Source organism: Falco naumanni, chromosome 3, assembly GCF_017639655.2.
Source record: "Falco naumanni isolate bFalNau1 chromosome 3, bFalNau1.pat, whole genome shotgun sequence".
NCBI lineage: Eukaryota > Metazoa > Chordata > Aves > Falconiformes > Falconidae > Falco > Falco naumanni.
In genome coordinates this window covers 100498921-100525202 of record NC_054056.1, presented here as the reverse complement: position 1 = coordinate 100525202, position 26282 = coordinate 100498921, and the positions used below count along the sequence as shown (strand labels likewise).

Here is a 26282-nt window from a genome sequence, read left to right as displayed (position 1 = left end):
GTGGTTACAGAGAAGTACTTATATGTGGAGTAAGACTTTTAACCTACTACTCTTGTATTCCTTTAGCTTTGTTCATTCTCTTTATTTTTTGCTCCAAAATCACCTCAGGTGAGCAAATGTTATGTGAAATATTGTATGGGTTAATTAGTAATAGCATGCAAACAGCTATTACCTATCTGGGCACAGTAGTTGAGTGTGCATTGCAGAACAGCTGTCAGGCTGCTTTGGAAGCTTCCTTTTCTCAAATTTTTTCACTGAAAGAGCAGGGTATCTCCCCATCTCTAAATATAGTGAATGTTTTTTTATTAAAGACTGAGTAACAATAATTATTCTCATTTCCTTTCCACCCCGCCTCACCCATTTTTTCACAGATTATTTTAGATTCACACTCTCTTAGTAGTATTCTGGGGGAATCAAACTAGGTATTGCTAGATAATTAGATTTATATTGTGCTACATCTGGTCTTGAGTTTGGACATGTAATCTGATGAGAAATGTGGTAATCGGCAGAAAACTACAGGAGGGTAACCTGTGACAATTTATCTAGGTTGATTTGCTTTTCTTCCAGGTATCACTGAAAGCAGGAGTGTTACCACAGGTTTCAGCTTTGTCATGGCTTTTTTATTTCTGTAGAGAGAGTGAGTGATTATAGCTGTGCAAACTGAAAACTGCGTATGTAGATAGTTACTGTCTTCTGCCATTTCCTTGCTGAAGGACCTCACACTTCTCCTTCCAAATCCTAAACATCTTCATATTCAGCATCCCCGTTTCTACCAGACTGTGTTTGAACGTGCCTGCCACAAAAGCCATGCTGTGGCTTGGATAGGGAAGCAGAAGAGTTTCGGAGAGGTCAGTAGGTGGGAGATGGCACTTGAGATTTCACTGTAGGTTGAGCTGGACCTGCAGCGAGGTTGCCCATGCCCTGTAGCATCAGCTTCACAAGTGCTTCTGGGCTGCACCTGGAGTGCCCAGCTCTTCCCTGAGCCACATTTCGGCTGTCTCCTGTAAATGGTACGTGATTGACTTTCACATGCTGACAAAAAGCATTGTTGCATATCATCAAATCTGCCTTTGCTACTGAGCTTAGTATTGGCAAATGAACCAGAAGAACTTGTAGTTCCAGTACGAGTGGTTTGATGCTGCTGGTACGCTTTTCTTGTGGCTTTGTGTTCCCCCCTCTCCCCCCCCCTCCCCTCATTTGGGGGTGGAGATTGTTTGTTTCTTTAACTGGCATATTATGATAATAGAATCAAAAGATAAGATTTAATTAAGGTACATAATATAAATACATAATAAAACAGTAAAACATGTAAATAAGATCCTGTTGGTACCCTGGCTTTTTGAACTGTACTTTATGGTATGTTTTCATATGGTGTAAGTGTAATGCTCTTGTTCTTGGTAGAACTTCTGAAAGGAAGATTTTAAATTCCTCTTTTCTCAAGCTAAGATTATGTTTCATGTTAAATAACAAAAGTGAAATGAGATTACTATCTGCTGAACAAAGAATGAGATTCCATTCAGCCATTTTCTTTATATGTTATCTTATCAGTGTGTGATTTTGCTTATATACAATGGAACGAGATATATCAGTTATAACTCTCATTTATCACTGCCAGCAGCCATACTGCACATTTCAGAGCCCTCACATAGATTGTTTCTTTTACTCAGCTACCAGCTTGGACTGTTGGCTAAAGCACGAGGGGCAGGGTAAAAGGGGGAAGAACAAAGTCAATCCAACCAAAGGCTTAGCAGCAAGAGCTCTAGATTGTGTCGTGTTCCTCCTAAATTCCATGTAAAGCTCTTGTCTTGAATGAGCATGTTCCCTGTCCCTTATGACAGAAAGGGATGTGGAAACAATTACTCAACATGAGTCATAAAAGAGATAAACCCTGAAAGATAGACAAAAAAATGTTTATCCTGTGCTGAGCCACATTAGCCCAAGGCTGTGAAGTCTTATTTCCATGTCATGCCCTGGTTCTGAACTGTTTGTCTGAGGCCCTTTTTCAGACAGCTGCTGAAATAAAAGGTCACAGTGCAGCAGTTTTGAAGAACCTGCTTCAGCCATATAAAAGTCACCAAAAGAAACGGAAATCCAGTTTGTCTAATTTGCTGCGAGAATTAACCTTCCTGGTGTAGCATCTTCAGTAGCAAGAGGCTTTTGACAAGCTGACGGCACGACACATTTCCCTCTAATTTAGTTGATGAAGAGAGTGGCAACATTATGAAAGATTGTTTTTCCACCACTACTATAAATGTAGTGATCTTAGACCACATTTTTTTAAAATTTCCTCCCCCCCGCCTAGTTAGCCTTGTTCTCACTGTGGAGAATTAAGAAAAAATGCTAATCACTAAGGGCACGTCAGCCTGTCCTGAAAATTGGAAAGATGTGTTGTTTTTTGTCCAAGGCTGAAAACATACCAGAAGAGTGATTCTTTTTACTGCTTTCTGTGTGGCATCCTACCTTTAATTTGAAAGTATGACTAAGTCGTTGTGGATTAGGCTTCCCACTCTTGACAGTTATTTGGAGAAGTTTTCTTTATGATGATAAAGAAAACTTACTGAGAGTTGTCTTTGTAATGTGTCAGTACCTAAGCAACCCACATGCTGTGTGCTTTCTGTTCTGCTCTTTGTGTATTCTGCAATCTCCAGGATGGTAAAAAAAAAAAAAGAAAGAAAGAAAAAAAGTTTCTGTACTTAATCTAAAGGTTAAAAAAATCTAACTAAGGATTGGATTAATTTTACCTAAATGTTTCCAAAATGTAAATTAGCTGGGAGCACGCTTGATTGTTTAATGTGAAAAGGTCTCCTTGTCTGATGGAAGTATCTAAGATGTCTCCTGTATGTTAGACAGTGTGTCCTCATTTCCAACCACCTTGTGCCAAAGCACATGAATAATCAAGAGAGACAGCCTGGTTCTAGGGGATACCGAGAATATTTAGGTTATGAATTGCCTCTTCCCACAGGCAGTGAAGAGAGCCTAAGGTTAGATTTCTGAAACTCGGCAACAGAAGAAACATTTCTGTGATGCTGCAAAGATCTTTTCATCTAAAACCCAGGCAATTAGAGAGCTTTAGGTTAAATATATATTTCTGTTCTTCCATATGGTGTTTGTTTGCAGAACTCTCCCACTATGTTGCTAGACACTGATATAACTGTGCTATAGCTTTGTTGGGCATGTCATGCATCCTGCAGAGGCTTTTATCTCTACTGTTATCAAGGGTTCTTTGGACTTGATAAGAATTATTCTTAGCAGTAAAGGTTTTATTTCTAGATCCCTATAATCTTCTGGTTTTTTGTATTTTTGTCTGTGAAGGAGTTCTAGAATGAGAACTGATTATATGTATTTTTACTGTGCTGTTGTATATCTTTGTAATAGTGTATGTTCATCTTTTGCCCAGAACCACTCTATTAGTAGGAACTTACTGTGAGCTCCAGAAACTAAGCCTGACATCTGGCTTTCTCTAGTGATGTGTCTTCACTAAAAACAGCCATCACAATTAATAACTGATGTTTCAATCTAAGTAAAATCAAGTTTCATTTTTATAACTATATAAGCCATGTGGAATTAAAAAAAAAAAGAATGATAATAATACTGTCATGAGCTGAATGAAATTTCAGTTCTATTGAGAAAGATGTTTCTAAACATAAAAAAGAAGCCACACTCAAATGTGATTTTGTTGTTGAAGAAGAGTGGAGCAAACAGGGAAGATGATCAAAAGGTTGGAAGAGGTTGAATGCATAGTTGTGAAATAGTACATTATACAAGGTGTGGTCTTGCTTCCACTCAAGCCAGGGTTTGCGTGTGAAGTTCCCATGTTCCAAGTCCTTCGTCCAGGTTTTAACTGAATTCTTAGTTGTGGTCCAAAGTGCTTACACAGATATTTACTATAAAATGAGTGCCTGCTTAATTGTCATATGCATTAAGCTTTAATATGTATTTGGTAAATAGCACAGTCAGTCAGGAGAGATGGTCATTTTTACAGTGAGGAAATGTGATACTTTTGCATCATGTCTGATGCAAATCATGCACTGCAAAACTCAGATTTTATTTTTTGTGAAATGTGTTGAGAAATGAAAAACACAAAATCATACTGTTTTCTCTGAAACTCATGTGAGGATTTAACTTCCTTCCTTTGCCAGTGTTTCCCTCAGGTTGATTGCTTATTTGCTTGGAGTGTTCTGCTCTCTTAACTTTTTGAAATGAAAAAAAAAAATAGTATTATGAAACACATAGGATTATTTTTAAGAAGTGTATATATATATCTTCTTGAGCCTCAGCATGAATTTGACTTTTTGAATATTTTTAGCCTTTGGAAATATTCTGTAAAGCTATACTAAAATCTCAAGCTTTTTTTGTTAAAATATTTGAACAAAACTAAAAAGAAAAGCTTACTTATACTTGTATCTGGTAGGAGTTTAGGAGGTGTTCAGAATGCCACTTTGCTGGCCAAATGGCTGATAAACCTGTTCAGGTCATCAGAAATGCATTGCTTGAGACCAACAGTATTGGCCAAGGTTCTAGGTCCTTTGTTATCTCTGAGGCCAGGTTAGATGAAAATTTGACTTTTAAAAGTTGAATTTAATTTCAATTTATTTCTACAAAATATGAATTAAATCCAAGAAAGTATCTCTGGCCATTAACACAGACATACTTTGTATTTATTACAAGTGGTATCTACCATCATTTGAAAACTAGACTGATGATGCTCAGGGAGGGCACACATCTGAAAATAGTTGTACTCAGCTACACAGCTAGATCTTAAGCTAATGATGTTTTATGGGGAGAGAAATGAATAGTTTATTCTTAGAACTTTTTTTTTTTCCCAAATATTCTTTTGCAGAGACTGTTCTTGCCCCGGTTTCTGTCTTCACTTTTTTTTCCCCTCCCCAAAATGCCATATAATTTCTTATTAACAAGCTTGTTAAAGAAAAGTCTTCCTAGTCACATTTCTTACACTGATATGTCTGGTTATGGGAAAATAGCTGTCTGTGTATGCCAAAAATAGAAATGAACTAATCCTGCTAGTTTTATTTTCATGGTAAATGTCAAGAAATAAACACTACCACTTAATTGTAGTTTATAAAACTGAAAAACAAATGGCTTTATAAGTATAATGATACAGCAACAAACACTTGTTATCAAAGTGTCACTGTCTGTCTCTTTTCATAAAACATTGCTTGACTTAAATCACTGTGCAGGTATTAATTTTATTTTTAAAGTAAAACCAGGATATTAATTGTTAAGTATTTAATCTTCTGCACCATTCCAGGAGGAGGTATCTTGCTAGATTTGGTGACATAAGGGTCAAAAGATAAGCTGTAACCAATACCTCTGTTTATTTTTTTGTCAATGTTAAATTAGCAACCCCTCAGACCTCTCGCAGAGAAGTACAACCTGAGTAATTGAACATGTCACTGGGGAGTATGCTTGGTTAAGCTGATTCCTATTATGTTGACTTGTCAGGGACCAATAATTAAAGCTGAAGAGGGATGCTCATTAGTGTCTACAGAATGATTCAAAGAGCAGAAAGGAAGAGTCCTTGAGGCACACCTGCTAAAAACTGACACTGCATGGTGGGGTGAAGCCAACTGACCAGCTTGTTTATCTGATGGGATAGTGGTACAGCTCTAACAAAGAGTAAATAAATTAAGAGGTGGAAGTATCTCTTTGAATCAAGCTACAAAACTGTATTTGACGTCTACGCTTTAAGATGTTTGCCTCATACCGTATTGTTTCCACAGAATTGTATTTTTCGCATTTATTGTATGAGATACAGCACTATCTATTCAAATGGCTTTCTCCTCAATCCCTGAGTAATCATTTCAGTCATTTTAGCTGGGAGCATCATAATATTAATAATATCTCTGTTTCTTTGAACTCTCAAGGGTCTGCTTGGATAACCTCTAGGAGTTATAGTGCTTTTGAAGATAAATGCCCTTATTAGCATGCATTTTTCACACTTCTTTTAAAAGAAATGAGTTTTTTTCTTTTATTCCTTCCACCTATGCTACTGACTATAATACATTCATTTCTGTGAAAAACCAAACAGGAAAATGCTCTGAATGAGGCTTTCTTGAAATGATAGTGCTTATCAGAGCAGGGAAACAATATCTGCATAATGATGCTAGGATTCTACCTAGAATTAATAACCTCAAATATATATGTGGAATTGGGAGCTTTTGAGGGCTTGAGCTGGGATGGTCTTGCAGACTTTCTTCTTCCACATAATATGAGAAACTGAGTTTTCACTGACAGAGTAATAAAATAAACCCACGCAACTTAGAAATACATTTAGACAAAAACACTGTGTGACAAACCCTGTGAAACTGGTTATGAAAGCTCAGTGTATAACAGAAAACTGAGGATGTGGCAAGTTTCTTGATGAATAATTTGGGTTTTTTTGTTCAGGTTATCTGCAAGTGACTTTTATCACACATGTTAACATATGTTATTTTGAGAAATCCAGCTGTTCAGCTAGAAACCTATGTGCTGAGTGATCCCTTCTTCTCATGCCCTGGATTTTGCCACTGGATCGAGGCAAAACTTCCCTGATCTTGAAATGTCCTTTTCACTGTAGCCATCTCCAAAATCTTCATGCTGTGACATTTCCTTAGGGATGATTAACACCGAATAGAGTCTTACAGAGTCAGCCAATAGCCATGCTGCAACCTTCAGTCATTGAAACTGTTTAATCTCGGCTCCCAAATCTCCTTTGCAGTGGCTTAGAGCACAGTCTCAGAAAAACAGTAGTAACAGCATCCTTCCTCATGGAAAGCTGTTACAGATCACAGACATTGTGGCATAACAGAATAGCATTGGAAAAGACAGGTATTCTTATCAAAAAGATGCTTCTTTTACATATCCTAGAGACCTGCTGAAGCTCGGAGGACTTTGCTCCTGCAAAGTTCGTCTCTTCTGAGATCCCTTTGACTTGAGGCTGTGTGGACAATATGGTTTTCTTGCCTCTGGGAACCATTTCCCTATAATGGCTCATTTCTACAGTCTCCACCCCGCAACCCCTCCACATCCTGAAAAGCTTATATGGTTGAATTTGGGTATCCAAACCTGTGACACTGAAAAAATTTCCAAGGAACTAAGTCACAGGCTGAAAAACAATTGTGCTGGAATTTTTCAGGGTTTGCTGCTATCTTATGCAATAAAGCCTTGATAACTTTTAAACCAGAAATTGCTTAAAGCTGGGAGAGAAACTCTTCCAAAATGCCCATTAAATAAAAAGTAAGATGTAGGAATACTAAGAATTGCTATTTATAAACTGCAGGTCTGCTGAAAGGAGAAAAACTTATGTTCTGCCTTTTTGTATGTTTGTACGTTCCTTGTCATCTCAAAGTTATGAATTGGAGTACCATTGAATCAAATTTTAATAGTTTTGTTAATCAGCATAATCTGTATTAATACAGCACTTTTGTAGTTCAGTGCCACTTGTCAGTCATCTGACAGAGTGAATTTTGCATCAGCAACAAAGAAGTTACGATCTCTAATAAAAATGGAGGTGAACAATCAAGTAATCAGCTTTCCAAGGTAACTTGAAGGGATTAAACTCCTAAATGGGTAAATATCATCACAACTTCTACACTTACTTCTGACTCAGGTCTCCAGACTAGAGGGAGGCCTGTGACTTCTGGACCACATTTTCTTTCACATTCACCATTTTGCTGTTAATAAGAAAAGCTGTCTTGGGAAATGAATCAGTACTTCTGGGTTGCTCATTTGGCAGCTTGGTGCAGTGAACTGTTCCCATTGTCAACGTAAGAAAAAAACATATTTATTTGTTTCCAAAGACTTTGTGGTAGTATTTGCAGAACTGTATTTTATGTTGAGCGTATAACCTAGAGTGTCCATTGAGAGTAAATATATTCCTTAAGTAGCATTTTTCAAATCGGTTTACCGAAGCGTATGCTAATGCAAAGTTTGTAAGTAATCCTCAGGCTCAAATATTGTAAAACTCTTGTGATTAAATTTGCCATGGGTCAGTACATGGCTAGCAGTGTGCTGCTGTAGAGTGAAGGGAGTACCTGTGAAACCTGTGAAATGTGGCCAAGGAGAACGTAACGGGTATTCTGCATCCTAGAAGGGCAGCTAGCACTCGTTCTGTGATGCAAACATCTAGTAGCAACTTGCCAAATCCTGCTAACAAAAATCTGCAAAAGAAAATCTGAAAGAAAATGCCATTATTTTTTTTTTTTAAACCTGTATGAAGAATAAGCATAAGAGGATTCTCCCTGGTCTTATATTGTCACTCAGATGATGCCATATCTGTTCAGAGGGCTTTCCAAGTCACAGCACAGCTATAGCTGTCTAAAACCAAAAACTTCATAGAAAAAAATTTGTGGATTCACATTGGGTTTTTTTCCATATTGGACTAAAACCTAAAGATTTATCTTTATTTATATAAATGTGAAAAATAGCTTGGTAACTACAGTACTTGGATATTCACATGGATTGTGGGAGTCACAGGGTGGGCAAGAGCGAGGATCCAAACCCCCATCAGCTATGGCTGAGGACACCTCCTGTACGGAGCAGTTCCAGCTCTCTTGTGTAGAAGCTACTTCCAGACCCCAATGAATGCAGTCCTCTAACTGGCACATTTTAATGGGAAGTTTTAATTATTGTGAAGTGGTATTTTCTGATTACAAATTTTGGAAGAATTCTGGTCTTCCTTAGTTTGTAAAGGTCCAGTGGGGTGCAGAGATAGTAAGAAAGGAAACACTGCTTAAACTACCCAAAGACAGATCATAACTCTGCATTCACTGAAACAGAGGAAAGTCCAAGCCTCCTGCCTTCCCACCTTACCCATCATTGGGTGGGTGTTGCAGAAGGGCATTCACCTTTCTGCATTGGCAAAGGTGGGTTTGTCCCCCCAGTCACAACAAAATAGAAGCTGTCATCTCTAACAGTGGCTGTGTAAGGGCAGTCGGAATTGCAGTGGCATCCAGAAGATGCATTGAAGTTCAGACACTTACTATACTGCAATACGTAATAAGGCATGATGCCCTCTCAGAAGAGAGGTTCTGTTCTAATTTAAGACTCTTAGTAACATGAGAAATTATGTGATCAACACAAAGGTGTTCAGTGCAGGTCTTTGGAAGGAAAAGGGGTTTTCTTCTCAATAAAACATTTTCAGTTTTATATGTTAGAGGAGGAGTAGGTGGGAACTACTTGGAGAAGGAAACCTGAGATGGTCAAAATGATGAATGAGAGGGTGTTCTTTGGCACATGTGTTTTGAGTAGGTAAGATGCAATCTGTGTGATTTTGCTCTTACAAAGCAAAAGAAGACAGTGGTGGGTATCTGAATGAGTTTTAAACAATGTAAATGAAGAGAAAGGATTGAATTAAATAAATTGAGATATTATGGAGGGAGAGCTGAAAGCAGCTGAGTAGTACCTCAATATAAATGGCAAGATTCAGAGAGTCCTACCAGCCTATGTCCCAGCACAGAACTGTTTGGCAGGGAGAATAGGGGCACTGCCAGCAGTGGTGGGCTGGAAGATGAGGGCTGATGCTGCCACATGGAGGTTAATTGACTCAAATTGATTTAAATCAGCTGATGAACTAGGCCAGTTTTACACTGAATTGAAGCAAAGGCCTACAAGAGGGAAATACAAGAGAAACAAATACGCCAGTAAGTTACGGGATACATTCAGAGTAAATGATCGTAAGTAGGTAGATTTTTCAGGATGGGATGGGGTGAGATGAATGAATATGACTTGCAGTTGAATGAGTTTTTCATTCATTAGCCTGTTCTGTCCTATTGCATTCCTGGTGCAAAAGGCAATCACAATGGAAGGGATTAAGGTCACTGACCTTAATTTAGGTTAAGTCTGAAAAAAAAATCTTGAACATGTGTTCCTAGGGCAGAGTTTACTTGCCTGAAAAATTTCCTTGTTAATGGATTTTTGATGGGGGTGGGGATGATCATAATTTATGAACTACCACTTTTAAATATTTGCCTTTTCTGCCTTGTTTACAGGGGAGTGACATAAGCTTTTGCAGTTGCTTTGTTTATCAGCAGTGTTTCACAGTCTTTGCCCTGGAGACTATAACAAGCCTGGGTAGAGATAGCATCCTTGTTCTTTTTTCTACAGTAACTGTCTGTCCATTTAAAGATAATAGACCATGTCCAGCATGACCAGTAAAAAAGGAAAACAACATTTATCATGCTGGTTTCCTCTGATAGTGTTTAGGACCATGCTGTCTGCTTGATCCATGGGCTCAGCTCCATGAACAGTCTATGGGGAGTCAAACATCCAACAACACCTTTGTAACACAAAGAGCCATTGTCGTTTGTGCTCTGTGGTCTCAGCCTTTCTCTAAAAACTGTTTCCACTTGTCTTACTTAATGGTGTAAAAATAATCCAGCTTTCTCTGCAGCCCTTTTAGAGGACAAAATTACTGTAATGGAAATGAATTGAAATGCAATTAGCCTTCTGTACAATATGGCTTCATATGTTTGATCAAAAATAGCTTGAAATCCAAATCCAGACCTGGCCCTGCTCCACTGCATCATGTTTTGTTAGCTAGAGAATTAGTAACATTTTTAATAAATAAATTAAAAAGGTAAATAAAACTGAAGGGACAAGCAGGGAAGAGCCACAGAATTATTCAGTGAGGCAAATGTCTTACGGAGATGAGCAGAAATTTAGAGCACTGTCTGCTTACCTTAACAACAAGGAAATTGGAAGTTGAAGTGATTAATGACATTAAAGTACCTTCACGGGAAGAAAATACTAAGTGCTAATAGCCAGCACTCTCTTCTGCTTGTTCTGAAAGTAAAGAAATAGCCAGTGGTGTTGAAAGTCAAAATTAGATGCATTCAAATGAAAAGTAAGGGATATGTTTCAGTAGTGATGACTGGTGCCCATTGAAAAAAGGACTGTTGGAAAGAGAAGGTGGCTGTCCATTTTTTGATACTTGAGATGAAGACTGAATGCCTTTCTGCAAGAATTCTGACAAATACAAGGTATTGGACTCACTACAGAGATCATTAGTGAAATGTAATCCCTCGCTTTATACAGAATTCTAGCCTAAATGATCTGGTATTTTCAGGGCTTTAACTTTATGGACCTCAGCCTGCTCTGGCCTCTGGCCTCGTAGTGTGGATGTTGAAATCAGAACAAATGAGATTTACCTGCAACAGAGCTGAATCTGGCCCTCAGAGTTCAGATTACTATGCATATAGTACACAATATTACAATTGTTTTTAGGAAATAAGTCTCAGAAGTCCATATGTGTATAAACAAAAGACTTTAATTGAAACCATCATTGAATATCCAAGATTAAAAACAAAAGATACATTGTCCCAGTTTTGCATAAAATTAATTATAAGGTAACAGCAATAATTAATGTATTCTATTATGTCACTGATAATGAAGGACCTGTTGTTTCCAACTTTTAAACAGTGACTTTAGATCAGAAACAGGCAAACTAGATCTTAAAGGAAAAGGAATCTGACTTTGATTACGGATAACACTTTTTTAGAAATCTTAAAAAAAATAAAAAATTCTGGTAGTGATGCAAGTGTGCTAGGTGCTGTACAGCCCTAAAAGAAAGCTGCGTCCTACCCATTTAGTATCTGATTTACTTCAGTTTTATTGCCCATTGTTGGCATTATATCAAACATTTCCTTAGTAGGCCCCAGCACTTATATGAAGCTGTGCCAAGGTTATTCTGTATGTAATTCAGAAAGCCTTTTTCTGCTGCAGGGAAATCACTGAGTTAAGGGAATGATTATTCCATTGTGTTCTGTTATTGTTAGTTTTTCTTCAACAGATTTGAATTACCCTATCTTAGCTTTATTAGTATTGTTGCCTGTTGTACTTCATAATCAGAGCAATACAGCAAACAGTTCATTCAGCCCTCAGGAAAATTTCAAACCCAGCATGTAAACAGATACTGTTGATAAGAAAGGAAACAGAGGAGAAGTGTACTGAGGGAGGATGGGGCAAATGGGGGATCAAGAATAAGGCAAATAGGTGAAGAAGACTCTCGACTCAGAAGGAAGAGTAAAATGTTAAGAGGCGTTAGCAGGAAGGAACTGAACAGTTATGACACATTCAGACTCAATCATGAAAGGCCAAATTGTGATCTGCCGAGAGGAAGAGGGAAAGGAGAATGGAACAGTAAAGTGAGTGATCGAATACATTGCATATACAAGCTTATATTTAACTGAAAGATAACTTGAAAAGAAGTTATAAATACAAGGCACATTTGTACTGCACATTGCAATAGATTTATTTTGGAGACATGTTTGGAATATGTGCCACCATGCGTTTTCTACTACTTTTCTGTGGATTTAGGTCTTTTTCATTTGTCTGTCTGTTTTTTGCACTGGATGATCAAGTTAGTCTTCAGTTGATAGCTACACATTTCATGGGGAACAGCTACCTTTTCAGTATGCCATAATCTGGGAAACACAGCTTATAAAAACACATGCCTCAAGTTGGCCAGGTAGGAACTATGAGTAGCATAGTTAGCCCTGTTCTGTGAATGAACCTATGAGGTCCTACCAACTTCTTTGAGGACCAAAATTTTGGTGTGTTGATGGATGAACTGAGTATATAACTGAAAAAAATATTTTCATATTAATGTATCACTTATGATAGAAAACAATGTAAAAGAAAAAATCACTACTGTTTTACTTATAATGACAGCAGGTGACATATTAACTCCACTGAAGTTGATGAAGTCCTTATATACAAAGCATCAAAAATTCAATCTGTAGACTGTGTTGGTGAAATAGGCTATGTATCTAGATCTAGTTTGTTTATGAGACTTATGTTTGTAATAAACAGCCAAAAAAATTAAAATTGTAATTTTAGAGAAGGTGTTTTTAAAACCTGGTAGATGTTGGAATAATTAACTGGAAAAAAAAAGAAAAAGAGGCAAACCCCCACCCATGTGTTTTCCTTGCAGTGACAGCATGAAATTAGATTCACTGGCAAATCAGTACTATCCCTAATTGTAGAAACAGTACAAACCTAAAGTTAGTTCTGACTCAGATCTATGAAAGGATTGATTTTCCGATCAGGTACCAAAGCTGCTTTCGTTTACAAGTCTGAATGCCAAGTTCCCCATGACTATCTCAGTGCCTCAAGAAAACCTTTGAGGAAAAGCACAGCAGAAAACAGAATTTGGACCGGTAAATAAGCTGGCCTGCTTATTTCGCTGGATAGTGATGAACTCTGTAGCCCTGAAATAGTAACACTACTCTTCATCCGCTGCGTTAATGTATTTGAAAAACGACATTTCCAGGTGGTATGTGCTGAAGTAATTACAAGCCTCATTTTAGGATTAAGAACTCCACCCTCTTTCAGTCTCCACTTGAATGTCACCTCAGGGAATCACAGTTCTCATTTTCTTGCACTTATTCTGCCTTTAACGTTTTGAAATAACGTGAAGATTTTCTTCTCTACAAAACTCCTGCAATGGAGAGTGTAAAAGCATTACAATTAGCGATTGGTATATGCCATGGGCTTTGGCTTGGTTTGCAGAAATACCCCAAAGTTGAGATGTTTAGTTAAGCTACCCAAACCTCTCTTGAACCTGTAGGATGTGCCAGAAAGAACCGCAAGATCAAGCTTTCCTTCAGAGTATCAGAGCTGCTTCTTATGACTACAAGTGAGACCCAGAAATTAGAGAAAGACAGGGAAATAATAGGAACAACCCTTTAAAATAACTGCTTCTTTTTGAACCTCAACTAAAAATTCATTTTAGGTTTGGTTCCAGTTTTAGTTGAAATTTAACTTGACTTGTTTATCCAAAAGACTTTGACTATCATAGACTATAACGGTATTAAATTCCAGGTCAAATTACTTGGTGTTATTTACTGTGCATGTGTTTTTGATGGATTTTACTTAGTAAAGCACTGTGTGTCCTTTTTCTAGCATTAACTAATCCTCACAACATCCCTGTGAGGCTGATAACTAATATCCTCATTTTACAGTCAGAGATAGGAAGGTTATGTGACTTGCCAAAGTACACAGAATATAATCAGTATCAGAACTGGCAGTAATACTTCAGAGTTCCTACTTACTAATCCTATCCTGGAAAATATATAGGATATTTATTCATTGTGTACGTATTCTACACTTTGATTCAATAAAACTTTTTTCCTGTGTGTAAATCTCCTCTGTTTCTGTTCAATGGTTGCATATGACAGACTCAGAATTTTTTCTTACTGTAAGCTGTATATAAATATAGATCAATGATCAGATGCAGGTTAAAAAAAGCTTTCAAAACAAATATCAAAGTAATGGGAAATTTGCTTTGGAGTAAAATGACTCTGAGTTTACATAGGCTGAAGAATTACTACATATTGTTCATCATACTGCCAGTTGATCCTCCTGGTTTTTAATACCTTGCTATGCCCCTTTGTAAGTAGCTTCCCTTAAAGACATTGAAAAATGACATCTTTCTCTAAATAGCATGCATGACTTAGGATATCAACCACAAATAGGTGTAACGAACCCCAGCAGGTTCCCAGGTAAGTAGTGTGAATTTTGCAGTTAACCCTGATAGAAGGTGCCTGTACATGAGGTAGCTCTAAAAGAGATATGGACTGCTTCTGTTTTTTCTAGCAGATGCTGTGAGTGAACCTAATTACACATTGTGTTGACTATTTGTCTTGTGGTGGAACTACCCACCTGCTCTTATAGTGTTTTCCATGACACTGCAGCCACCTGAAGACTTACTTACTCTGCATCCCTTCCTGTCCTCAGCTGTGGCAACCTAGTGGGTTTTGAGGCTTTGCTCTGAATTGGATCCTTGAAATGATCTGAGTGAAAAATAAACCTTCCCCTAATCTGCCCCTTCCTTCCTGGCCCTGCCTGGAGAATCCCCAGCAGCCACCCTTTGATAATTTTGAAGACAGATCGTTTTGGTGAGGTGGGTAGAGTGGAGCCCTGACACTCAATTCATGATAACTGGAGAGCAGTGGACTGTGAAGCATAGAAGAAACAGGACAGTAAGAGCTTTATCTGTCAAGGAAAGAAGGGGAACTTTTAATGCTGTTTTCATCTAAATAAAGTAAGGTGGGAGCTTCAGGAGATATTTCATGGTGACATAAATTCAGTTTGAATTCTTACAGTACCCCACAGTTTGTCCTTTGCAGCTTTAGTTCTTATCAGCCCTGATTTCAGCACAACTCAGGATGTACCTAAATCGTACCAGTAACAGAATCCTACAAAGATAAACCCTGAGCTGATGGATCCATAGGTACTTTTCTGTAAACAAGTGGCTAGAGTCACTGACTTCTTGTGGTTAAAGCTAGGTATGCATTTGGGTACTTAAATGATTTTTCAGCTCTATGGCCTTTTGCTTTTCTTCAGAAACTCAGCGTAACTTTTGTTTTATGATGCGATATTTTGAATGCTAGGAATATTTCCTGCCACTGGCATTTGTGGCAAGTCTAATTTTAGGCATTAACCACTTAACTACCATCTTAATGGCTTTCCTTTTAATAGAACATAGAAACAGCATGGGCTTTATTTTCTGCATCATCAAAGCACTGCACCTTCCGACAGAAACAGTGTCTAGTCTGCAGTAGGCAAACACATCCCCCTGATAGTTCATCTGCTGAAATTCACAGCCAGGAGGAATTTCATCAAGTATAGGTAAACAATGTTTTCCAAAAAGAAACCTCTTTTTTTTTTGTGATGCTGGCCTGATCAATAGGCCAGTAAATGGAAAAAATTGCTATTACCTTTATTAGAACCTATGTAAAGCCCTAAGCAAACGTGCTCCTTTTACTGGTGTTGCCTTGTGTCTTTTACATGATCAAAGAAAAACAAAAAAAAAGAACACAACACAACAGAAAATTGCCATTTAACTAGCTAGTGTAAAGTCAAAATATTGTAAATTAGGGAATACTGCTTGGTCACAAAAAGAAGTCCCATTCCAGTTAGGGATCCAGAGTTGCATTTTATTTAATAATGGAAGCCTCTTTTAAAAATCAGAAATAATGATAGTGATTAGTTAACAGCAGCAAATAAAATGTGCATTTAAAATTAACCTGACAGGGCATTTTTCTGTCATACGGACTGATGTGTACAGTCCATTCTTCTAAAATTCAGGGAAGCTTATTTGAATTGTAAATTGGCAACATATTCACGCTGAAGTCCTATTGTGTGATAGTGTGACAAATTACAAATGGAATATTGGCCGGGCTTCCATTTCTTGCATTTCTTTTCTAGTTTCTGCCGCTATTATCATTAATCTGTTTTACAGAAGCTCTATAGCGGATGGTTCTGGACATGGAAAGTACATTAAGTTTCATTGTTGGCTATAGCAGGACTCTGTGTGGCTTCAGTGACCTGTGACTTCTCCTATTGGTTGTAATTCAGTACAGTTGCTACTAGTTTTGTGTCCTGCTGTGTGTGGACTTAAGAGATTCTGGCATACTTTATGCCTGACAGCTCATTTCATAAGTATTGGGTTACAGAGCTTTTGCTAAATTGTGTTAAGAATATTGTACGAAATGGTGCTGGAATGTGGTTCTCTAAAAAAAAAAATAAAAATGTATACAAGTAAACCTTAAAGATCTCTTTATCAGAAGTGAAGTGAATTCTCCTTTTTAAGTCCTGAGTGAACTTAAAAGAATGTTGGAGATGATTAAATGCAGCGATGCCATGTGCTACAAGGCATTGTTTAACTCCTTTGCAATTTAAGATTTAATGCTTTATCCAATGGGAAAGAAAGAGCGAGTTACTCCAGCATATCTTTGTTTCCTGCAAACACAGGCATAGCAGTGGGGGTGTTCCTCCCCTGGGTTGATTGTGCTGGTGCAAAGGTCAGACAAACAGGGAGGGAATGGTGTTCAGGATGCAATTTAAGGAGGGACTTGCAGGGTACGTGATGGTGTAGTAAGTGGGGGAGAGAAAGAAAGAAAGAAGGTAATTTTGAATAAGTATCAGAAGAGACCAAGTCAATTGCTGACAGCAACTCTTTCTGCTGTCTCTCACCTTCTGCCTTTCATATTAGTTCATTTTACTTCTGCCCTCTTAAGGATGATCTGCTACTATCAGACATTTCCTACCAGAGCTTAAATTGACAAATTTATGCCAACTCACTGCAGTTTTGCAATATGCTCTGTGAATCACGAAGGAAATAAGCTTCTGGCTATTTCTGGCTTAAATCTCTTTTGTTGTGTTTGCTTCTAGTGGTATCTCTGATTTCTTTTACTTTTCCCTTGCACTTTGCAAGCTGTTCAACCCCGATGTTTGCCTTTGTTTATGTATTTTCTCAGGCTTCTGGTTTGGGATCTGTGGACTATGAAGTTCATGCTATAGTTTTATATATAAGCAAAGATGCTTTTTTTTTTTTTTTTGTCTTTCTGCATAGCATTGTGTTCACTTCTGGCAGCCGATAGTGCAAAAGACACGGGTCTGAACTGCCACATCCAGTATTAGGTGTTTAACCAGGGTAGTTGGTCTGGGCTCCCCTTGCAGTCAGTGAAAGAGGAGAGATGGGTGGTAGTTTTGGGAAGTGTGTTCACCTGCCTGGTGTCTTCAGTCAAGCTCTGAAATTGCTACTCATTCCCCAGTGACCAAAGTACCTGGAAAGGCCATATCAGTTAAATCCCTAGAATTAGGTGGAGTGAATGCAGATCAAAACACAAGCATAAAGTGCATACATACTTAATACCCTAACTGTCATTGAACAAATGGTATTTCTTCTTCAGATGCCAGGTGCACTGGTCAGTGAGACCGATGGTGGGAGCAGAAGAAATAAAAGGGTGATAAATTTTATGTTTTGCTCTGACTTCAAACAGTTGTGTGATTCTGAGTCATTTTATTTGCCTGTGCCACACTATCCATCTAGGAATTGAAAAGTTCTAGGGAGAACTTCCCTTGCAGTTCTCCCAGACTTTTCATTCTAGCATGAAAAGCATCAAAGTAATACAGAATATTTTTTCATATCCTCATAAATGAAAATTGCCATGGCGTTGGAGGCCTGTTAATTTATACAAGCTGAGGATCTGGCCTAGCACAGCCCAATGTTGCTTAGTTTACAGACGATCAGTGTTTAGTAGTTATTTTCCTTTGACTAGGCTGTCTCTTGAAATTTCTGCGTGTTTGCTTGTCACTCTTCCAAGATTTCTACTGTTTTGTTTTTTTCCTACCGTGCTTATTGAACAAAGACAAGGAAGTATCTAATAGATTAAAGTGAAGTCTAGTAACATGGTTCAGCGGACTAATACTTTAATCTGTGAGACCCTAAGATCAAGTGGACTCAATTTCAAGTCCTGCCACTATTAATTTAACCATTAGTAACATTGCAGGTACTGAGAGCCTGGAGTCTGCAGGTGTTTGCTGTTGGGCAAACAAGTAGCACCTTCGCACTCCCATAATGCAGTCTTTAATGCAAAAAGACATCTTCCTGAATTAAGGCCTGTCCATTAAAATAATCCTGCACCAATAGATCATGAGATTGATCTTTCCTAGAGTTTCAGGAGATGTAATTTTGCAGCCAGGATAAGAATGACTGATACAGCTCAGTATGACAATTTTATGTAGAATTTCAATATTGCAACGGGATGCACTTGGGTCTATGGCATTCACTAAATGTTTGCTTTAAGAGAGGCTTTCGGGTTACCTTTTAAATAAACTTATGTCAGGGTTTCTTGAAAATTAATTGACTGATCAGTTTCACAGCATGCCAGATGGGCAAAAAACAGACTCCTAAAAGATTACAGAGCGCCATGCAGGAGGTTAAAACTGGCACCATAAAATTAAGAAATGCTAGGGTGGCTATAGGGTGCTTGTTCCATGGATTCCTTCAAATTTGTGCTTGCGAGACCCTATTTTTATCCTCCTTAAATCAGTTTTGTCTGATTAGTGACAAAAATATATGAATGTATAAGCAGGAGTGCTTGCATGTGTGTATTTAAACATACATTTAAGCATCTAGTGCTTGAATCTGTTGCTTTTCTGTGTGTCGTATCTCTGTTAATATGTGCACACTTATGTATCTTTTGCATTTAGTGTGTGTGTACAGTAAGATAACTGCATGAAGTCTACATAATGGGAAACATTAGCTTTTGATGGATTTTTTTTTCTGAGTCCTTTCCAAGGCTTCTCAAATAATAATTTGGCTATTCACAATTATCGTTCATGAGCAGATGCAATAATACTTACCTGTTTAATAATATACAATATTATTTCCTTTGGGAAAAAGATATATTTGAAATGCTTTGAAAAGAAATAAACAACAAGACTTGTAATTAAGTGTTGCTGTTTTAAGTAGAATTGGTTTCAACCATCGGCAGTCTGTCCTTCTCCTCAGCCTTTAGGAGACTGCTGCACATGATGAAAAGTTTAACTTGTCAAGTATAAATTTAGATGTAGAGTCCGGAATATCAAACTCCATGAGTGATAATTATCAGCACCTGGAAATAATTTGTACCAGAGAGTTAAGGAACGAGTTTTCCCTTTACACAGATAGTGAGTTTTTAACCTCCTAATCACTGGAATACTCCCCGGAGCTTACAGTGACATGGCTTGTGGTTCATTCCCACTAGTAAACATGGAACCAAGCAATTAGATTGTCATTAGAAGATGAACATTAGCTTTGTAAAATAGGATTAAGAATAAGCTGAGAACAAATGATCAGCTAATGTATACAGTTCATAAGTAATGCTGTACACACAGGCTGGGGCGTGGAGCCCATTGAAGGCGATTGGAATTGACTTCCACTGGCTTTCAATAGTTGCTGGCTCTGGCTCAGATTCTGGTTTTCCTTTAATTTTATAGCATTCATTCACCAGAACTACGGAAACTTTCTAATTGGATAAAAGTTGCTCCTCCTCCAAAGTGTTAAATAGTAGGATGTTGTGCTGGAAACTCTACAAAGACAAGAAATAATTTATTTTTCTGACCTGTAGGCAGGCTGCCCCTGAAACACTCTCTTCGAAGATCACTTTTCTGCTTTCTTCTTATCTGTGTGCAGATATCATCTAAGCAATTTCTCCAGTATCTACAAGGCTGCATCATTATTACCTTGTTAAATATAATTTTTTCCTACTCTTTTAAGATTAGTTTAGGCAAGAGAAGGCACTACCAGAACGGAGTATACATATACAGTTTCATGGTGAGGCCAGCAACATTGCAACATACACAGACAAGAAATACCGTTCAAAGGTGTTTGGTTTTAAAACTTCAGAAAACAATTAGCATCTGTGTTACTGGGAAGTGGAGCAAAAATGTAGTAAAGATTCATGTATACATAGGTCATGTAAGTTAAATACTTAGTAGACATTGTAGTAAGCAGTACCTAATTTTAAAAAATTTCTATAGAGTGCAAGAAGTAACATGTTAATAGTGATTTTAATTATTTAATAACACTTTATAAACTGTGAAAGACTTCTAATGTGATCAACAAACAAGTTTCCATGACAAGTTAGGAATTTTAGGCAAGATTTGTTTCATTTTATTTTGTTTGTTTTTAAATGGAAGTAGTTAGCAAAAAAAAAAAAAAAAAACAATTGAAGGAGGAAAATACAATCTATTTCTAGAAGAGTGCTTGTCAGTGCTTGGTTGGAGGTAAATGAATTAATCCAATATTACGTTCCCTGAGAATGATGAGTTACGTAGAGTAACTAAATTATGGGCTTTTAATTGTTACTTTCTTTAGTCTATTATATGAACATTTCATATAATTATGTTTATTAGATAGTATAGATTTAGCTTAACCTAGGAAGTATATAATGGAAATATAATTATAGACAAGAAAAATGGGTATTAAACTTATGTAATTTTCTTTTATTGTCCTAAATATTTCTGCAATTAAACTGTACTGAAATTATTTGAGTTTAGAATTTCATCAGTTTTAATGGGCCTGAGTTATTAAACATCTTCCGGATTAGGACCATCATATATAATTTTAGAATCAGAGCCATAAACATCAGAGGAACTACTCATTTCCATACACTTTTTCATATGTTAAAGTATATGGATAAATAGGCATTATAGAAAGCTTGTAAATTTGGATACCTGAGTTTCAGAAGCATTGGGTACTATGATCATGTAGTGGTAGATATGCACTGTATTTTACGGCTCTCATTAAATCATTACTGGGGAGTAATTGGAAAAAGATGGCATGTAGAAATGACTTTTCTTCGCAGGATGTCTTTTTCTTTTCATGTGTTTCAGTCCGAATTAGTTTAGGATTGTATGGCTTGGACAGTTTCTGAAATATTTCTGTTGTTGATTTGCCAAACACATCTCCTTCTTTTTTTTCTTTCTTTCTTTTTTTTTCTTTTTTTTTCTTATTATTTTTTTATTTTAAGGAGGAAAAAAGGGGAGAAAAAAAAAGGGAGGGTGGGAAGACATGAATGAGAGATTGAATTTGGGAGTGATCTTTCTCTTGTTACATGATGTGAAGCATGTGTGGGAAATGTTTTCATCTTCAGAAGTCATTTGCCCCATGCAGAGAATGCTTGAAATGAAAATAACTTTCCAAATTAAAATAGAATGTGTAGTTTTTTATTTACAGACACACAGAGACATAGTCACTCTTATATGCACAGAGCAGTACTTGCATTTTATTTGATCTTCTATTCTTGACAAATGTCACATTTATAAGATATTATTTGATAAACATTAATGGTGAATTATTTGATTTCATCAAAAACATTTATGCTTTGATTCCACTTTATGAATTCATACTTGTTCACTATATGAGGACTGTATATTTCATTAACATTCAAATCCAATCTCACCTCCTCCACCTCTAGTATCATGTTAAAATGTAGCAAGGAACTGACTGGGTGACGCTCCTCCTCCATGGAGTCACAAATACTGTCCTTTTCAATCAGTGTCAATAATTCCATCTTAAATTTTCCATTTACTCTCATTTTAACTAGCATTTCTTATATCTGGTTGAATATTTGTTTCTGTTATCGTTATTGACAACCAAATAGTTTCAGCCAAAGCTGTTAACATTCAGTCAATGTGATTGGGAGCTCAGATGCTTCATGTCTCCAGGCTGGGCTTTCTGGCTGGGCTAGATATTTCCTTCCAGAATCACCGAGATGTGTCATGGGACCAGTAGTCCCCCTATTTTTGGAAGCCACTTAATGCCTGTTGTAGTCCACTGACAAATGGCCGCCTTGGCTATTTTCAGCAGCCCTGCTTCTTTAATTAATCTTGCTGTAATGTCACACCTCAACTTCTGCAATTGTTTTCTGGCTTTCCATGCTGTGGAGAGGCTTGTTTGTGTGACAGTCTGGCTGCCAACATTCACTGTGTGCCATTGCCACTATTTCAAATCCACAGGATTCCTATCTCTGTCTGTCCAGGCTCTCGTTGACTTTGTAAGCAGGGGGGGAGGGGGGAGGGTATTACTTCGATAAATACAGAGTGTAAAAGATAGGGTTCAGTGAAGCAGATTTTTCCTAGATTCACTTACAAACTGAAGTACCTAATATTATGTAGAGAATTCTCTCTGTTTTATACTTTATTTAAGGTTGGTGTTTTGTTTTTTTTTCTGAAAAAGCTGTAGATTTTTTCCTAAAGCAAAATTTAATATGCAATAAGTAAATACAATGGTATATGGTTATTATCTTGTAACCCTATCAATCTGGCTGAAGGTTCAGGTTTTCTGTATAGAGCAAGGAGATAACTTCAAAAGCTCGAATAGTTTGTAGTTTGGAGAAGCAGTCAACTGAGAGAACTTAAAGATCAAAGCCAGAATATCTGATTTTAATGATGCAGAACATATGCTTCACCAAAAACCTTTTGGATTAAAAAAAGTTAATGTAATCAAAGAGAACTGAACTCTTTGTTTGGATCTGAGCTGTGTGTTGAAGCACTCAGCACAATATCTTACACTGTGCTGTTACTGTAGTTGTGTATAAGAAGTGAGTTGAAATTAAGAGACTAGTGAACCTGGCGCTCAGAAACTTTATTGTTTTGAAGATCTAAAATATTTTTCTGAAGAACCCTTAAGAATCTTGAATCTGCAGATAGACATAAAAAGCAAGATTGTTCTCTGGGAACTTGATTAGCCTTATTCAATAACTGAGAATCCAGGAAGTTTCTCTGGAGAGTTTTTGATTTACAGTGAATGCAAAAAAGGACCAGATAAAGGAACACAGACGTATCTGCAAGAGGAAAAAAATCCCCAAGGGTGGAAAAGTTTCCTTTCGTTGCAGTTTGATAAAGGGAGATAATGTAGTCCCCATGCCTGGACAGAACAGTATTGATAAGATCAAATTTATGGATGAAAAAAGATATTAACTGAATTATGAGCTTAAAGAGAAAAAGATTTACTGGACAAGGAAAATATCTGAGAACGCTGTTTTGCAGTAGCTCCTCAGTCTCATCCAAAGTCCCTTAATATCATTGGAGGCTTTTCCATTGATTGCAGTGAGACCCTGCTGGAAAATTCATAATGCATTTGAAAATAAGGAACATATCAACAATAATACATACAGCGTTTTGGTTTCATGAGTATCTAACTATATATATATTTATCTGTATATCTGAAGTATTGTATGCATATTTTCAACATTATTTGGTTTGCCACTTTTAAACATACTCTGGAAGCACTAAGTTGGTCAATTTGTTGCTTGCCAGAAACAGTCAACTCTTATCAATGTAAGAGTTAATATTTTTTTTTCTTGCCATAGCTGGCATCTGTTTTTCTCATAGCTCTCATTTCTTATTTGTTGTGACATTGCTGTTTTATTCTTTTTGTCTATGTATTTCACTCTTTCTGACATGCTTCTTGGAAAGCCTTAGGGCAAGAAAGGACTGCTCCCCCTGCTTCTCACCCTTCCCTAAAGCTAGTAAAGAAAGTCTTTAGCTTGATCCCCACACCCCTTGTTCAATTTGGATCAAAAGCAGTCCCAGGGAAGTCTAAGTGGCTGGAGCTTCATTTGCCTTGACCAAACTAGGCAGAAGTATAGGATCCAGCTCTGAATCTCTTTACTCATGTGAATGGAAGCTGTGCTTTGTTATGCTGCTTCTGGTTTCTCTTTATGTGATATTAAATTCATTCTGTAGCTACAGAAGCTCACCAAGGCCAGTCAGACAGAAAGCCAGTCAAAGTCACTAGAAATATTGATCGCATTTTTATTGAAGCATTTCCTGGATACAAGTTGAGTTCTGGATGGACTGCGCAAGTGGTTTTTCCCCCCTGTGATTGACTTTCAAGGTTAAGGAGTAACAAAACTACCCCAAGTGCCTTTTTACATGCACTAGGTCATTCTGCATCTGATCTTTTGAGCTATCCTTGCCTTGAACTAACCTGGTTTGTGAACAAGCTGCAAGGCAAAAAAGGTCCCTTTGATCTTTAATAGCTGATCATCCCTGCATGTGTGACTGTGCTCCTGATGAGATAGAGATGAACTCCTGGATTCATGCGCTAGGCACCTTTCAGAGGCAGACCCAGTCTGCAAGCTGTTGTGTGCAACAGGATACCCTTGGTGTTACTCCTCTCCCTCTGCTCTTCATTGCTGCCTTTATTGCAACTGCGTGTGATTAACAGGTAGCTGAGAGCAGAGTACCCGTTCCACTGTAGATGCCATCTTCTACCTGCCCTTCTCCAGGACTATACCTGATAAATTGTCGGGAAAGCAGCGTGTTATAATCTATGGAATGCCATTGGCTTTGGAAGATATACTGTATGTGTGTATAACTCCTGGCAGCCCTTGTTTGAGAGCAGAACTGTGCTGCAAGGACACGGTGAACTCTGTTATAATCCTGGAAGAATTTTAAAGTTTCAGATCAATGGGACTGTTATTGTTACAGGGCAGGGCTTTTGATGGTATTTGTGTTAAGATATGTTGGTTTGTCTTGCATTCTGGACCCCTGAAAAAGGTCCAGTTGCAAGCATCACATTGATAATACTTCAAGATACTTGCTAACCTTTGTAGTGGCGGGTTTCCAGTGACTGCTCAGGCACCCTGCCATGGTATGTTCTTGTCATACAGGGGAGCTAAATCATTGATGTATCTACTTCTGCCTCTTGAGGCCTTCTACAATCAGGGTGGAGGCACTTCTGGGGCCCCAGTGACATTCACCACATGACATTCACCACACCTTTGCAGTCACTTTTTAGTGATGTTTGAAAACACCTTCATTGAAGGAGGCTGGATGCTCAGTTTGATGTGAGTTTTCTGGCTTCCATCTCCCCTGAGATCAGAAGTCAGAGTCTCCCGTTCCAAGATGCCCAACAGCTGTTTCTTCAGTTGCTCACTAACTGCTGGCCACTGAGTATATCTAGTACATCTTTCCTAATTGAAAGCAAATGTCAAGTTTTTGACAGTTAATATGGCATTTAAAGGGTAGATTTTCAAAAGGACAAAGGAGAGCTGCATGCTGGTGCTGCTGAAGTAACGCATTTTCTAAATCATGAGTTTATTCAGTGACCATAAAGGTCTGATTGCATCTCAGGTGTCTCTGTGCAAAACAGCAGTGTTGATTTTGCTCCCTTCTGTGCCCGGTTAGCAGCCGGTGCTACAGGCAGGCTCGCTCCTGCTTGGTGAAGCCTGTTGCACTGCAGCCACCTTTCTCAGGCCTTGATTCTCCAGCCTACAAATTTAAAGCTTACCGAGATGTGTCAGCATGGGCGGTACTGATACTACCCATGCTCTGAACCGACTGCTTTACTCCAATGGAGCCTACTGAGTATTCGGTATTAGCCACCTGCATAGATTAAAAATGTTATTTGGGTGCAAGGGAAGAAGAATAGAAAGATCTTACTTGATGAAAAGTAAAGAGGAAATCACAAATGGTAATGAATGTTAACATTGAATTTGTGAGACTCCTGTGCTTAAAGGGCTGTTGGATAGTTCATCAGGTAAGATAATGAATACAGAATATGACTGTGAGTACGAATCAATGCATTGTTTCACTGCTGAAGCAGTATTTTTCCAGTTCATTAGTCACTTGCTTTAATTTAAAAAATATATAGACATAGGGGTAAATTTACTGCAGTTGCCAATGAAACCACACAAGGAGTCCCATAAGAATGTGAAAGGAGTGCAGTTCCTTACAACAGTGAAATACCAAAAGCCCAATTAATCAGTGGTTCTTTGCAGATTTTAGACCAGAACTGGCATGCTACCAAACTGCCCTCAGAAGAGGTCTAAAACAGCTCAGGAAATGATTTAATGGGCACCTGGTTACAGATGTGTTCCTGCCAGACATACTGTCTGCAATGGTACATCCCAAAATGGCCCTACAGGGTCTGAAATGCAAGGAACGTACACAAAAATTCTTCTTTGTAGATTTGGAGAGGTAATAAAAGAAACAACAAAAAC

General features: G+C 37.8%; 1 protein-coding gene across 1 annotated transcript in view; it reads left to right on the top strand.

The window, feature by feature from the left end:
• The window catches only part of TRPS1 (transcriptional repressor GATA binding 1), a 180346-nt gene that overhangs the window by 56097 nt on the left and 97967 nt on the right, over nucleotides 1-26282 (top strand). The gene's annotated exons all lie outside the window — the stretch shown is intronic.